Below are 17,601 nucleotides of genomic sequence, written 5' to 3' on the forward strand. Positions count from 1 at the left end.
AGATGCTAAAAGCCAGAGACTGCAGTTTCTGGCCTCAGAGGAACACAGAAGGCGGGTCAGTTACAGTAGCAGAGCATAGTGACTTAGACATGGATAAGTAAATCAGCTACAGTAACATAGTAACTTGGACTTAGATAAGTAAACTTATTATAAAGCAACCCTAAATATCTTGTAAGACAAAGTCTTACCCTCTGCCGATGCTCTTCTCCCTCCACTGCCTCAAGAAGAACTAATGAGAAAGAAGACTAATGCAGGGGCAGGCCCCTGGCACTTTATAAACAAACTGCAATATAAATTCCCACCCATGCCAGATGAAAGGATGGCAAGTAATAATAAGCTATGAGGACTCTGTAGCCAACAAAATGTATTAGCTATGTATAGACAAGCTTCAGCCAATCTTAGAGCTGTTCCCATGCAGAAGGATCAGAGTATACATTACCTGCCTTGTTGATTTTGATAATTTCTTCATGTTTGTAACCAAGATCTTCAGGGGTCTCCCCTATCATATCTGATTTTTATCAATTTTGACAGAATTCACAATTATTCTTTTCCTGTAGAAACATATACAAAGCCTCTCCCCAAGCCTAATACATTTCCTTTCCTCCATTCACAAGGAAAGACATTCTTAATATATACAGGCTGATTTAGTTCAGCAGTTTTTTTCCCATAATCAAATGTCTCTCAGCAGCCATTTTTTGTTCATCAGCATTCAAATAATTTTAAAATCAATAATGTGACACTTCACACCCATCAACTGAGTGGTGGTTAGGCTGGGGACTAGGGGAGGGGGCATGTGACGCAAAGCAGTTTCTTGGGATAGGTGTCACTCTCTCACCAGAGAGGAGAGAGAGAGAAAACTGAGACAGACAGACAGACAGACATACAGACAGGCAGGCAGAGGAACCTCTACCTTGCATACGGCACTCCCTAGCAGGTCAAGGATGGAGACATAAGATTCTTTGCATCTCAGGCCCTGCAACTCAGGAAAGCCATCGGCCTTGCAGTCATGGAGAAGGTGAAAAGAGGCAGGCTGCCAATCTCAAAAGATTCAAAGTCCAAGATGACAACTCTCAAGGACCAGCTGATTGTGAATCTTCTTAAGGAAGACCAGGTCCCCCAGAACAAGATTACAGTTGTTGGGGTTGGTGCTGTTGGCAATCGTTTGTGCCATCGGTATTTTAATGAAGGACTTGGCTGATGAGCTTGCCCTTGTTGATGTCATGGAAGACAAGTTAAAGGGAGAGATGATGGATCTCCTGCATGGCAGCCTTTTCCTTAAGACATCAAAAATTGTCTCCAGCAAAGACTATAGTGTGACTGTAAACTCCAAGCTGGTCATTACAGTGGTGGCTGGTCAGCAAGAGGGAGAGAGCTGGCTCAATTTATTCCAGTGAAATGTGAACATCTTCAAGTTCATCATTCCAAACATTGTGAAGTAGAGTTTATACTGCAAACTGCTCATTGTCTCAAATCCAGTGGATATCTTGACCTATGTGGCTGGAAAATCAGTAGCTTTCCCAAAACAGAGTTATTGGAAGTGATTGCAATCTGGATTCTGCTCAGTTCTGTTACCTGGGAGAAAGGCTGGGAGTTCACCCACTGAGCTGTCACAGGTGGGTCCTGGGAGAACATGATGACTCTAGTGTGCCTGTGTGGAGTAGTGTGAATGTTGCCAGTATCTCCCTGAAGTCTCTGATCCCAGAACTGGGCACAAATGTAGACAAGGAGCAGTGGAAGGATGTTCACAAGCAGGTGATTGACAATGCATATGAGGTGATCAAACTGAAATGTTACACATCCTGGGCCATTGGCCTCTCTGGCAGACTTGGCCAAGAGCATAAGGAAGAACCTTAGATGGGTGCATTCCATTTCCACCACGATTAAGGGTCTCTATGGAATCAACGGTGATGTCTTCCTCAGTGTCCCGTGTATCCTGGGACAAAATAGAATCTCAGATGTTGTGAAGGTGACACTGACTCCTGAGGAGGAGGCCCACCTGAAGAAGAGTGCAGAAACCCTCTGGGGAATCCAGAAGGAGCTGCAATTCTAAAGTCTTCCCAGTGTTCTAGTGCGTCATTGTCCAGGCTGCAGCAGGGCTTCTATAGAGAACACACACTTCTCATATGAGCTGTGGTTAGTACAGTTGTGTTGAGGTGGTCTGTCTGGGGAAAGCATCAGTTCCCACAGCTCTACTCTGCTGCTAAGTGGTACTTGTGTAGTGGTGTAGGGAGCAGCGTGGTAAAACAAAGATGGCACCGACATCCAGCCCTGTCTGGATGTAATCAACTTATCGCGCATGCGTAGGCTTGTCCCCTTGCCAGGGCGGCCGTAGGATAATGAGGTGATCCGGCACCCTCCTGTGGTGAACAACAGTACTGCGCATGTGCGGGTTTGCACCTGGCGTCAATCTGGCTGGGACAGTACCATGCTAATGGGGTGGTTCATGCTCTGCCAATCCCTAAAGGACAATTAGCAGGGGTGATAGTGGGGTGATTCGTGTTCCGCCAATCCCTGAAGGACAATTAGTATAGCCCCAGCCTGTTGTGTATATAAGGCGAGCGCTTTTGCCACTCGAGGTCCCCATATCAGCAATGAGGTGGTCCTGCAATAAAGGCTGTTGAGAAGAATCTGACAGTGTTGCGTCTTCCTTGCTGGCCGAGGTGGGCAAGATAACTGGTGGCCCGTACAGGGACGAGGACATCCTCGTGGATTCAGAACTCTTCAGCTCCAGGACAGCGACGTCAGAAAGTTCCCAGGTAAGGGACCATAAAGTTCTCTGGAGGTAAGCAGAGACGTTGAAAGCCTTGGTTTAGAGGCTAAAAAGTCTGTGGTCTACAGCAATGTTGTTTCCAATTGATCCTTTGTGGGGAGGACTTGTAATTTTGTTTCTTTTCTTCTTTGTGTGGTGGATTTGTTTTCTTTTGAATTGCCACCATCCCGGACCGGAGTGCATTTGCTGGGAATAGCCAACAAGTGCCAGGCTATGAAGTCGTGTGTAGACAAACATGCCAGCCCACCCTGCTCATAAAACCACTTGTAAATAAAAGTTCCCCATAACGAGGGACAATACAAATCTGCGGTAGTAAGAGGCGATAAGGCCTTCGGCTATGGAGCAAGTGTAGTAAGCAGGAAATTTAATTTTATGGACTCCACTCTAGTGGCGGTGTGTTGGTTGATAGCCAACGTTATTTTTTGAAACATAGTGTTTTATCTGTGCTCGTGCTCGCGGCCCACACAGTAGGGGGGAGCGAAACTAGCCTCGGAGCTGCTACAGTGAGCATGGAGACTTCTCAGTTTCACCCAATTTTTCTGGCTCTTCAGGAGCTGTTTGAAAGAAAAAGGCTTAGGATGAAAAGAAGCACTATAGAGAGAGTTCTTAGTGAGTGCGATGCCATTGCACCTTGGTTTGCTGTCTCTGGGAATCTCACGGTGGGCAGCTGGGATAAGTTGGGGAAGGATTTAGATTTTGCTTGGGAGCAAGGAACCTTAAAGGCGGGGGTTCGGCCGGTATGGCACTTAGTGCGTAGCTGCCTAGAAGATCAGAAATGCTGTCAGCAGGCTATAGAAAAGGGACAGGCTGCGTTAGAAATGCTACAGGAGGAATGATCTGAAAAGGCTGAGAGTGAGGCAAGGAGGACTCTAAGGAAAACAAGAACAAGAAAAGAATTTATCCATCCCTCAAATAACAGGTAAGAAAAAAAAAATTCCAGTTGCTGCCTTTAGTGGCCTGACTTTCAACACTTGCTCACAGAAGGAGAGTGTTCATTAAGAGAAATTCCAAGAGAGGAGTTGATCTCCAACATTAAGTTATGTTTCCCGTTGGTCATCATTGGCATGGAGAGTGCCTTTGATCCTATCCCCTCAGCAGCCAGTTCCTGCCCCTATGGTCAAAATGCCCCAGGTTTGGGAACAGGGGAGCCCCTAAAGTAATTTCAGAAAGAGTCTGCAGGAGACTGCGAGGAACTTTGTTTTGCCAGACAGAACAGGCTTTACTCTAGGATGATAAGAGGAGAAAGTCTAGGCACCAGCTCTTCAGCTTACTCCAACTGGAGGCTGTGGCCAAGGTCAAGATTAATGTTTTCTTTTCCATGGGTCTTTAGCCCACTGAGACGGTTTGATAAAGGGCTGCTACTGAGGTCCTGAAAGTCCCAGGTGAACTGGTTACAATTCTTTTGTCAGCCACTTGACATCTAACGCCCAGGTCTACCGCCAGGCTCCAAGGGTGGGTCTCTGAGGGGCTGGAAAATGTCCCACCAATCTGGCTAAGGTTATTTTGCTTTCCGCTAAAGATTGTGGGACCCTAGAAGCAGCCTATGCGAAAGTGGTTAAGGTGCTTGAAAACAATCAATTGTTCATCGCACTTGAAAAGGTTCAAATGGGCCAAATGGGGGAATATCTAGGAACTAAAATCACTCCTCATAGTATTTCCCCTCAAAAATAGAATTACAAAAAGATCATTTAAAAACATTAAATGACTTTCAGAAATTACTAGGAAGCATAAATTGGATTTGACCCTATATTAATATGCCCAATGTAGATTTACAACCACTCTATGAGATCCTGAAAGGGGATTCTCAGCTTACTTCACCCCGTGCTTTAACCAAGGAAGCACGATTATCCTTGAGGAAAGTAGAAGAAAGACTAGAAAAGGCAATGCTAAGAAGGTACAAGGAAAAGGAGGATCTGCTTTTGTGTATACTAACAACTTTTCGTCACCCTACAGGAGTGTTATGGCAACAAGGTCCGCTTCTTTGGATTTATCCCCATATTTCTCCTAATAAGACCCTTGAATATTACCCTTCTGCCGTTGCACAGCTTGCTGTGTTAGGTGTTAAATCTTGCATTCAGCATTTTGGTATTTTACCCAAGAAAATTATTATACCATATACTACAGCTCAGATAGAAACATTGTGTGCCTTGATAGATGATTGGGCCATATTACGCTGTAGTTTTGATGGAGAGTTTGACAATCATTATCCTAAGGATCCTTTGCTACAATTTTTTACTGAACGTCCAGTGATTTTTCCTAAGGTCACTGCCTCTGAGCCTTTGTCTGGAGCTTTAGATATTTATACAGATGGCTCCAAAACAGGGGTAGGTGCCTATATGGTTGATTCTCAAGAACCAGTATTAATCCAATACAGTCCAGGCACCCCCCCCAAATTACAGAATGTAAAATTGTATTGGAAGTTTTTAAAAGATTTCGTGATTCTTTTAATTTAATTTCTGACTCTGCTTATGTAGTTAATGCTGTGCGCTCACTTGAAATTACAGGGCCAATTAGGTCGACTAGTACTGTATGTCAAATTCTTTTAGAATTACAAAAATTGATTTGGGCCAGAAAAAATAAATTTTTCATACAACATATTCGAGCCCATACTAATTTGCCTGGTCCCATGGCCAGCAATAATGCCCTGGTGGATGCTAGTACTCATAGAGAGTTTATTTTTCATGCAACTCTGGTTGATCTTGCTAGAGAATTTCATCAAAAGTTTCATGTTCCTGCCTTTACTCTTCAACAAAAATTTAACATCTCTAGGGCTACAGCTCGTGATGTGGTGTTACGTTGCCAGAATTGTGTTCAATTTCACCACCCTCCTCATGTGGGGATTAACCCTCGTGGTCTGATCCCACTAAAGCTTTGGCAGATGGATGTCACACACATATCTCAATTTGGAAATTTTAAATATGCTCATGTTTCTGTTGATACCTGTTCCGGTATTATACATGCCACTCTGATGACTGGTGAAAAGGTTCGTAATGCCATTAGTCATAGCTTAGAGGCGTGGGCAGACTGGGGAAAGCCTGATAGTCTCAAGACAGACAACGTGCCTGCCTACACTGCAAAGTCCTTTCAGGCATTTTGCCAGACAATGCAGGTCAGTCATACTACAGGATTACCATACAATCCCCAGGGTCAAGGAATTGTGGAAAGAGCACATCGTACCTTAAAAGAGCTTATACAAAAACAAAAAGAGGGAATTGCCAGCGGCCGAACACCAAAAGAACAACTTTCTTTAGCTCTTTTTACTCTAAATTTATTAATTTTGGATGCGCATGGCCGCTCTGCCATGGATCACCATGCTGCTAATACACCTATAACTAATGCAGAAGTAAAGTGGAAGGATGTCTTAACTGATGAATGGCATGGCCCAGATCCTGTGATTTCGAGATGTAGGGGAGCTGTTTGTGTTTTTCCGCAGAATCAAGAAAATCCAATTTGGGTACCTGAGCGCTTGACTAGAAAAGTGCCTTCTGCTCTTCCTGAAGATGAGACTACGAACCCTACTATTACTACTGGGAATGGTAATACAGGCTGAGTCACTTATCTTGTGGGCTATTGCCAGATCCTGGCCAGTACCCATGCCAGTTCATGGCAATTCTACTGTTTTGCCAACCTTTTTCTCCACCTCCTATCTGCGTGATGTTCCCTGTATAGTGCCAAATAGACAAATGCCCCAACGGTATGCTGCCACTAACTTTTCTCTGTCGCATACCTTATGTTTTACTGTTAAGAACTCTTCCCTGCCCTGTGTTTGGTTGCGCAGAGCCACATTAGCTAATTGGTTGGATCCTATGAGTGACAGTGCAATGAGCACTGGGATCATCCTGGCTGCTTTGAGTCAAATTACCCAGGGGGTCTCTTCACCCAGCGGAAACATGTCAGTCAATAGTTCTGCTGATTTGAACATTACAACACTGATTGTGATGCATAATTGTAGCATTCCATCATGCCTGGGGCAAGGTAACTATACACAGGATAACTCTACCCGTCATAGAGTCTTACCCACTTGCCCCCCATATCAAGAGTTCCCACCTGATTTTACCCCATGTCAGAGTCCATTTCATAGAGCAAAACAAATCTTGCCAGGATTTGAGTTTTCCCCACCTCTTAGCAAAACACAATTTAATTGGAAACAGAATAAGTCTGGCATGGAAAATCTCTGGCCTTGGTTTCAGTGGGTGCTGTCCAATGAGCAAGGGGCATATACATCACTAACCCCCTTTGCTAGGTTGATGGGTGAGAACTTCACACTGTATAATGTTTCAGCTACCAGAAAAAATGATACCAGGTTGATCAATATTCAATATAGTAACCTCTTGGCAAATGATACTGCCACTAGTACTTCAATATGTGTAAGATCACCTTTTTTCTTTCTGATAAGCACTAATGTAAGCAAAGATGTTTTAAATTGTAATAGCTCTGATGTAGTCTGCTATTTAGCTGAATGCTGGGATGGCACCAACGACACCACAGTGATGGTTAAGATTCCCTCCTTTGTGCCAATCCCAGTGGAGGCAAACCCAGATAGCTTTCCTATTCTTAATTTGCTAAGAGCCAGAAGAGAATTTGGAATTACGGCAGCTATAATTTCAGCTATTGTGCTGTCTGCTGCCACAGCTACTACAGCTGCAATAACCATGACTAAACAAATACAGACGGCTGAGACTGTCAATCAGATTGTAGAAAAAACTGCAGTGGTGCTAGAGATACAAGAAGAATTTAATACCCATTTGGCATCTGGCCTTATATTAGCTAATCAAAGGATAGATTTAGTTCAAGAACAAATTGAAGCACTGTATCATATGACGCAGCTGTCTTGTGTTTCCTCCCTTAGAGGTTTATGCATTACTCCTTTGTGAGCTAATTTTTCTCAGTATTCTCAACAGAGCAAAGAAATCTCGAATTATCTGAAAGGAAACTGGTCCATGAAAGCAGAGCAACTATCGAGACAATTGCTGATGCAGATTGCTGTCCTTTACAACACTAGATTGGAACCTATCACGTTTGGAGATTTCACCTCATGGATTACCCATGCTTTCTCCTTTTTTAAAGAATGAGTTGGCATGTTTGCCTGGGGGGCCATTGTCCTTTTGGGATGTGGAGTATGTCTATGGCTCTTCTGCCGTTTACAACGAGAACATGCCAGACACAAAGCGATTATTTACCAGGGTATGGTTGCCATTGAAAATGGTGCTTCTCCCAACATATGGCTGGCCTCTTTGAAAAATTAAGAGTTCGCCCTAGATCATTTTTGTCACTATCAAATGAAGTCATTGTATCCAGAGATGGGCAACTTTCCTCGGGCTCGGACCAACCTAAGACACGGGGCCTGGTGGCGATAGGGTAACCCAATGACGGGTAATGCCGAGTCATCGTCAGGAACGATCTAAGACAGGAGCAATGACAAGATTGACGTGACACCCAGATCTAGACCAGTCATTTTATTAAACAAAAAAGGGGGAGATGTAGGGAGCGGCGCAGTAAAACAAAGATGGCGCCAACATCCAGCCCCGTCTAGATGTAAACAACTTATCGCACATGCGTAGGCTTGTCCCCTTGCCAGGGCGGCCATAGGATAATGAGGTGATCCGGCGCCCTCCTGTGGTGAACAACAGTACTGCGCATGTGCGGGTTTGCACCTGGCGTCAATCTGGTCGGGGCGGTACCATGCTAATGGGGTGGTTCATGCTCTGCCAATCCCTGAAGGACAATTAGCATAGCCCCAGCCTGTTGTGTATATAAGGTGAGCACTTTTGCCGCTCGAGGTCCCCGTATCAGCAATGAGGTGGTCCTGCAATAAAGGCTGTTGAGAAGAATCCGACCGTGTTGCGTCTTCCTTGCTGGCCGAGGTGGGTGAGACATAGTGGTAACCTGGTTAGTGTGACAGTCCCACTGTCTCCAAGACACACTGTCAACTGTTTGCAAGTTTTGACTACCCTGTGAGCTTGCTGCATTGCCATGCAATGAGTTCCCAGTTAGTTTTAACCTGGTTCCAGTCCATTATGCATATCTTGTACATAAATGTTCTACAGGATATTTTTTGTATTATATGTGTCTGTAGTGCATATTACAATATTGTGTGAAATGTAAGAGCTGCATATGGATGATGGAACCAACTACTCAAGTGTCATACCAATGAAAACACCAAATAAACCTTGAACAGTGAAAAAAATCAATAATGCACTATGTATTCTATTTCCTGGGGTCTTTGTAACCCTTTTCTGTTTGTTAAACAGCTCTTTTAAAATACAATTCAATGTCTCTACAATCGTTTGTCCTATAGGATTGTATGGTATACCTGTAATATGCTTTATATTATAATAAGTAAAAATTGTCCCATTTTACTAGTGACATATACTAGATCATTGTCAGTTTGTACATATATTCCCATAATTGTGATAACTTTAAATAAATGCATAGCTACAGAATCAGCCTTTTCAGAACTTAAAGCAGTTGCCCATTGAAATCCTGAATATATGTCTATAGTATAGTGTACATATTTCAATTTACCAAACTCTGCAAAATGGAACACATCCATTTGCAAAATTTTATTTCTTTTAGTACCTTTAGGGTTACTTCTTGCATATAATGGAATTTAGTTATAAGAAATAAGTAGATTTTTTCTTTATAATTTTCTTGGCTTGTTTCCAAGTAATAGGACATTTTTGCTTAAACCTTAACTACTAACATAGTGGTTTTTAATGAAATTTCAAAACTGTTAGAACATTTCCTATCAATAGCAGTTCAATTTCATCATTATCTTGTGGTCCAGGACCTGGCTGATCCATATGGGATCTCCTACATATTTTATATAATGGATGGTTCCTATTTCTGATCACTTGTTGTAGTTGAATAAACAGTGAAGTAAATTTGGAATTAAATTCAGGAGTTTCTATACGCAAAACAACTCTCTCTGTATATTAAAAGTCAGTTACTATATTAAGAGATTCTTGAAAAATCTAATAACACCATAAGAGTTGCATATAACTGATTTTTTTAACTGAATCATAAGGACTCTCAACCACTTCATTTATGTTTGTGACTCATACTGTGTCCTGATTTATTTGCATCAGTTTGAATTGTAGAGGCTTTAGAAATTGAAGTCCCTTTTACTATATGAGGGAAAATCCAATTGGCTCTTTTTATAAAATAAAGTTGTTTGCTCTTTAGGTGTTTGCTATTAATATTTCCTAAAAACTGACTCCAAGTTCTTTGTCAATGTGCATTTTCTGCCTATAATGAGGCCATTTCAGCATTAGTAAAAGGTACCACTGTCTCTACTGGATCCATGCTTGCAAATTGACAAAGTCTTATTTTTCCATTCAGAATCAATTCAGAAACATTTTCTATATGTGTTTTTAATTTTTACTCTGTTTTTATGCTAAAAATATCTATTCTAAGATATATCTCACTCAGTAGAGCATGGGATTCTTATGTCCAGGGTTGCTGATTTGTGCCCCAAGTTGGGTGCCAACTGTAATTCTTGAGTTTTTCCTCTCAACCCCAGGGTCCCAGAATAATGACTCTGAGACTCAAATATTTGTACAAATTCCTAGGCCATGACTCCGGCTGTTCCCTGATTAGACCATAACTTAATATATCATTTATTCTCTACTACTACTGTATTCACTTTTGTGCTTCTTATAAATGCAGTAGCTTTGTGCAAACTTTTACAAATGTCTGTATTAATTTTGCATATTAGAAAGTAGATAACCTGTCGATGAGGAGCACATGACTTCCTACCCAGTCTGCCCGCCATTGCTGCTTTTGGGGAACAGTTTATAAGCTTGAGCATACTAAATGCCACTCTTTAATCAGAGTTTTACTCAGTCTGTTACAGGACTAAGGTTTTCTTCATTTTGTTTTGTTTTCTTTTTTCTTTTTCTTTTTTTTTCTTTTGAGACAGGGTTTCTCTGTGTAGCCCTGACTGTCCTGGAACTCTGTAGATCTGCTGTGGTAAATCTCCAACCCTAATAACCCTATTAAAGTAAAACACAACTTTGTTGCATGTAATTTTAATGTCATGTTTGCTCTTTCTCAAAAGCTCATTCCGAGCTCCCTCAACCTCTCACAGCTAGCTCCAAACTGCCAATGACCGCCCCTGCTGTGCCCTTTCTCCTTTCCACCTGAGTCGCCGACAATGGAAAACACCAGACAGCCTTAATATTTTAAACTAGTCAGATAACTCAATGGCTGGGTGAAGAATATCCTGCCCCATTCCCCTTGACTTCCTATGCTCTGCCTCATCCCCTTCTCTTCCTCCTGGGACCCAGAGTCGCACCTTTCCCCCTTTTCCCAGCGATTGTCTTCTGCCATCTTTAATGACACAATCAACAACCAATTAGGGAATCGATACCTCCCCTAATGAGACCGGGTTTCTCTGTGTAGCCCTGGATATCCTAGAACTCTGTAGATAACCAGGCCTTGAACACACAGATGTGCCTGCCTCTTCCTCCAAAGTGTTGGGATTAAAGGCATGTGCCACCACCACCCTACAAGCTTTAATTTTTATTATTAATATTACTGACTCTTGGAATATGCAACTTGGGCATATCTTTTTGTTGTGTAACATTTTAGAAATGTGCTCTGCACCCCCACATTCTTTCCAAAGGCAAACAATCAGGTCAACAACCCCTGTGTTGCAATGTTCCAGCCTGAAACCTGCTTGGACAGTGAGCAGAGTCATATTTGTTCTCTGAGAAGAGGACAAAGAACTAATGTCTGCAGGAATATTAATAGGGACCCAAGTGGTGAGGCAGATAGACACTAGGAGACCAGAGACTGGAGGTTGCTAAAAGCAGCTTCTGAGTTGGTTTCCTGTTCTTGGCAAACAATTCCTCAATTCCAGAGGGAATCTTTAATCATGAAACTAATTACTATCCTGCTCCTCTGCTCCAGGCTCCTGCCAAGTTTAGCGCAGGAAGAAGGCGCCCAGGAAATGGACTGCAATGTTGAGACTGTATTTCAGGCTGTGGATATTGCTCTCAAGAAGTGTAACGCTGGGTTACAAAGTGGCAGTTTGTGTTGTACTGAGTGACTGAGGGCACTAAGAAGGTGAGTGACGGTTTTCCTGTGAAACTACCTGTAATTGGTGCTCTCAGGCACAGGGGTAGAGGGCTGGAGATGGCTGGTCCTTAGGCTTCCTGGGTGATCATGAAAGCAGTATCCCAGGAGGAAAGAAACCACAGCAGATGGAGCTGTTTGAAAGAGACAGGCATGGTGGGACTCCAGCATCTCAGTCAGCTTGCAGCAGGAGAATCCACTGCATCTGTGAACTCAGCCATCTCCCAGCCTTAAGTGAGAGTTCCACATGGGGATGGATATAGGGGATGAGAAGGGAGTTGGCATTATTGCTTGGACCAAATATCTAGCACCGAGTGTGTATAGCTGATTCTTTGAGGTTAATAGATGTCTCCATTAGTTCTTTAGTTTTGGGGGACAGGAGAGTTGAGCCAGGGTGTCATGTAGCTTTAGACTAACCATGAACTTGCCATGTAGCTGATGATGACCTTAAAATTTTATCTTCCTGCCCATCTCCCTGGCTGCCATGCTAGGTTTATGTGGTACTGAGGAAGCAAGCTCAGGACTCTTTTTAAAGAGTTCACAAGATGGACAGACAGCTCAGTGGTTCAGGATACCGGTTACTCTTGGGAAGGACCTGGCATCTGTTCCCAGCACCCATGGTAACACATTCAGTTCTAGGGACTATGGTGCGTCTTCTGGCCACCTTGGGCACCTTTGTAGTATTCGTACACACATACATACATACATACATACATACATACATACATACATACATATATGTATTATGCACACATGTATACATACATACAAACATGCATACATACATACATACATAGAAACATACAGGCAAGCAGTCATAGACTTAAAATGAAAAAGCTTTCAAAAAGATAAATGAATAATGTTATGCATTTTACTTTAAAATACTCTCTTTGGATTAACCAAGCTATTCCAGCAGGAAAAAAAATCCATTCCTTTGACACCATGAGGATAAAAAGAAAGCCCTAATGGACACAGGTTTGCTTGATTCAGGAGATTAAACTGTGGTACTGCTTCCTGGCACTTGGGGCTACAATCTCCTAGTGTCTCCATTGACTGACAGAAAGGCCCCATAGGAGTTTTGTTGTACAATGTCCTGGTAGCCTTCCTTCCCTCTGGGATCCAGCCCTGGGCATGTGTCAGTCAAATATCCTATCACCAAGCTGTGCCATGGCTCTTGGGGATTTTGAGACAGTGCTTCATTCTGTAGCTCTCCTGGCCTTGAACCACAGTTCCCCTGTCTAAATCCACCAAGTGTACTACTGGAATTACAGGCTTTGTCCTATGTCCAACTTCAGCCAGACATGTTGAACCCATATATATCCATGTAAACCAGGGTTTACATAAAAGAGGGCAGGGATAATTCTTTGGCTACTGCTTTGAGATCACTAAGAATATAAGCATAGTATGAACATAAGTGTTTCTGCTCAGATGGGAAGGTATCCTGGGACTCAGAAACCTAGGAACCACACATCTCTGAGTAGAAGGGAAACCTGAGGCAGGGAACTCAGGAATCAGATGGTTATAAGGAGGGACGGTGTCACAATTGAAAGGCAAACTGAGACAAGGGAGTTCAGGAACCACAAAGCTCACAGACAAACCCTCTTCAGCAGTGATGTTGCAACTCCCCTGGGGGTGGGGGTATCCTTAACTGAGCTGAGGAGTTGAGGAGCCTCAGACCCTCATCCATTTCATTTTCCCTTCTATTCATTGCTTCTTGGTGTCTTCTGATAATCACTACAGCTCTGCTGCTAGCTTCTGTGACAACACCCACTGTCAGCATCAGTGTCTTGTGCATAGATCCTCCAGTAACTGGCTTTTTTCCAGTTCCTTCCATGTTGCAAGTGGTAAAGCTTAATTGTTTACACACCAGGCAGCAAATCTCATGAGACAGATGTATTGAGACATCCAGTGAAAGGAGCTAAGAATCCAGGGAATCGGACAAAGGACAGGCCTTATGTAGGATTTCTTAGGAGGCACAGCTTTTCAAGGCAGAGATTTCCAGATTGAGGATTGGAGGATTTCAAATCATGAATTTAGGGAGCTCAGAGATTGGTGGATTTTCCTGTTTAAGGATTACAGGATTAGTGGGATTTTTGTGGGAAGCGTGGGGATTTTAAACTAGTGGGTTTTTTCCTGCTCCTGGATTGGTCGCTTTTCCCCCCCACCTCCTTCTTCCTGCATTGGGCCCATGGGTTAGACTGGGAAGACCTTCCTAGTCACAGGCAGTTTTGGCTGAGGCTCTGTATCTGTGGAGCTGCGGAGGGTGCAGCTACTATACAAGTTTCTGCAGGACAGCTCAGCTGGTGTGAGAAAGGAGATGCACCACCTTGAACAGTTTCTTGCGACAGCTCCAATCTGAGGTGCCGCCATTTTGACAGGTACCGCCATTTTAACAAATGCTGCCATCTTAAGATCTTACAGGGTCCTTAGGCTGGGACAGGAAAGAGGGGTTGGCCACTGCTTTGACAACTTTGGCTGTGCACTTAGGAACTATGATAAACATCCCTCCAGGAAATATTTATATAAAAATAAACACATTTTAACGACCATGGCTCTCCTTGAGTCTGATCAGGAATGGTGTTTGTGATGTCAGGGTCCACAAACTTGCTACTGGGTTCCCTGAGTGACTCCAGGTGTCACCTTTGCTTTCCTCAGGATGGCTCTGAAACATTGTATTCCTGCAAGTATCAAATCAAGGAGGGCAACTGCCCTGTTCAGAGTGGCCTCACCTGACAGGACTGCGACTTCAAGAATGCTGAGGAAACTGGGAGTATGCTCTTTATATAAAAGCCCCAGCCTGACCCATGCAACCCTCAGGGTGCTATAAAATATAAATGAGACAGGAAAACTGATAGACCAAGTATGAAATTTGTATCTAGCATGGGGTACACCTAATGACTTTGCTCCCAGGTACTTGTTTAAATCAGAATCACCTGTCACCTCAGACAGTCATCAGCTGTTCATGGTGACAAAATTCAAAGTCCTTTTAGCCATTCTCAGTGAACAATACAGCATTGTCCTCTGTGTCCATTCCAGTCTATCTGTCATTCAGTAATCCTTGGCCAGCCCTGTCCTATGCCAGTCTCCAACTGCTGATGACTCCTGCTCCTAGCTTAGGTGACATCAGCCCTGTCAGCCTTTGATATCTTGTGCCTAGATGCACTCACTAACCAGCAGGTTTCCAGTTCCTTCATACATGTGTGGTATTCTATTCTGTATCTATACACCAACATACTTGCCCACTCATCAGATACTGGGTTTTTTTGTTGTTTTGTTTTTTGTTTTTTGTTTATTTTGGTGTTGTGGTTAATTACAAGGGGATGATTTATATTATAGAGCCTGTTCATGAAAGATGAAAACTTTGTAATATGTAGAATATTGACCCACACCATATCTGTGCTCCTGGAAAGACACATGAATCAGGAAGATGCCAATCATTAAACAGGCATGTGTCAACTCACTAGAAGGTATCCATGTAAACAACAAAAGTTTGTGCATCAGACCACAGGGAGACAACAGGAAGACATTTGGGTTGAGTTCAAGGTCTAATTTAGGAAGAATATGGTAATTTCAGCTTTATTGGGCCTCAGTATAAATCTTGACTTTGCCACTCATCCTCCCTCAGCAGGTGCTTTATTTTATTAAAATGAGGAAATATTGATGGCACTGGATGTAGGAGACAGAAACTAGATACATTATACAAAGGAGCTGTTAACAATAAGCACCTTAAAGAAACACTGGATTGAGCAGGAGTACCTGATGTTTGCCTTGCACTGGCGAGAGGGTATTATCTGCCTGAGAAGCAAGCCTTTCTTCTCCCAGGCTGGAGTTCCCCTCTTAGATAAGATGTCAGCATCATGCACGTGTTTGTTTAAGCACTGTAACATGCACTGGGTTCCCAATTAGGAGACCAGGATTTCTACTCTGGCTCTGTGAGCTTGTGTAGCAGTTGTTATCCCCTGCAGTCAGTCTCTCAGAGCCATAGGGACACATCAGGGTGAGCTCTAGCTTCACATAATAGCTCCTGATACTCAGGACAGGGGGCTAAGGTGAAGGCCAACTCAAAGCTATTCAACAAACGTTATTCATCACTAAGAGTGGGCAGACGTGTGTAAGCACTGACTGTGTGCTGCTCTGTTAGGCACTTTCTGTGTGTGGGCACACTGATTCTCCACAGCAACCTCTTAAGTACATGTGGTGCTGTTTCCACAAGGTGGGTAAACTGAGGCAGTGAGGGGCACCAGGACAGCAGGAACAACTAGCAGCCAGCAGTGTGGAAGTGGGATGTTCTAAGAGGTTAAACTGAATTTATGTAAAGAGCAGGTAACCAATGAAATTGAGGGGGAAATCAAAGAGGAAGCTCATCCTGTTGGTCCTGAGGCATGGCATCCATCTTGGTGGCAAACAAGCAGCCACAGATCTCCACATCACGACTCAACCTTAGAGGACTTACTCTGCCTCTCCCCTGTCCCATAAACATCAGTGGCTTGAGGAAACAATCACAAGGTCACATAAATATTCATTCTCAAGTCTCACAAGTTTGTTAATGGGCTGCAAAGATTGCTGAGTGGTTAAGAGCGCTTGCTGCTCTTGAGAGTTCCTGGGTTGGGTTTCTAGCACCCAAATGGACACTTAGAACCATCTGTAACTCTAGTCCCATTGCTTCTGCTGCTGTCCTCTGGGTTTTGCAGACACCAATCACATAGACACACATCCAGGAAAAGCACTTGCATGCATAAGAACAAGTAAATCTAAAGAAAACAAAACAAAAACTCTATTAAAACATCCTTATTACTTTTACTTCTTTTTCATTTTAAAAAGCCACATTTAACAACACCATTGTTAGATGTTGTCATCACAAAGAAAGATTTAGGCAAATGGCCTCTTTTTCTTTTAGGCCACTGGAGAATGAACAGAAACTGTGGAGAAGAGTGGAAATAATAAATTCTCTATAGCCACATAGACCTACAGTGGTTACTCTGATGGGTGATACATCTGGGGACCTGTCCTGTGGGTATCAGTGGGTAGGAGCCTGGTGAGTGGCGTATGTTGATGTTAATTATTCTTATGTCCTATGGATACAACACTGTCCCACGCGCGACCTCGCCAGCAAGAAAACACGCGGGGACATATGAATCCTTGCTGCAGCCAAACTTTTATTGAATCTTAAGGAGAAGCCCAGCGCGCCTGCATGGCGCGGCTTATATACACCCTAGCGCGGCGCATCCACACCTGATTGGTCGCTTACCCATGACCTCATTAGGCACGCCCCGGAGTGGGCAAAGACCTGGCACGAAGGCACTCTTGCACATGTGCACACAGTTAACTTCCTGAAAGGAAGTCGGCTGTAATGGCGGAAGCTATCCTGGCCTTCCATGTGGGGCACAGTGGAAGCCAGCGCCATCTTGTGGTGGCGAATGTTATAGCGGCCCTCTACATCTCCCCCTTATTATTTTATTTATAACAAATCATGATCACCCTATTGCGTGCAATGAGGAAACCTCAGCGATGTGGAAGGGCTGATCAAAGGAATCATTGAGTCTCTCTCATCCCAGTGCAATGGATCCACAGATCCATGGGGTGCAAGAGCAGAGAACTCAGATACCGACTAATTCCTGAGCATAGATAACCAAATTCCAGGGGAGGCCCCTTGTTCAATGGCCACAAGTGCTTGAGTAATAACGGCCTTGTCACGTTTCTGTTGAGATCTGAGTTTGCAAACCAACCATAGCATGAACACTAATCCACAGCAT

At 43.4% G+C, this 17,601-nt stretch overlaps 1 pseudogene; it reads left to right on the forward strand.

Moving 5' to 3' along the window:
- Positions 1-1,060: 1,060 nt before the first annotated feature.
- On the forward strand, positions 1,061-2,050 carry LOC116897811 (annotated as a pseudogene).
- The last annotated feature ends 15,551 nt before the right edge of the window (positions 2,051-17,601 follow it).

Source organism: Rattus rattus, chromosome 4 (genome assembly GCF_011064425.1).
Source record: "Rattus rattus isolate New Zealand chromosome 4, Rrattus_CSIRO_v1, whole genome shotgun sequence".
Classification (NCBI taxonomy): Eukaryota; Metazoa; Chordata; class Mammalia; order Rodentia; family Muridae; genus Rattus; species Rattus rattus.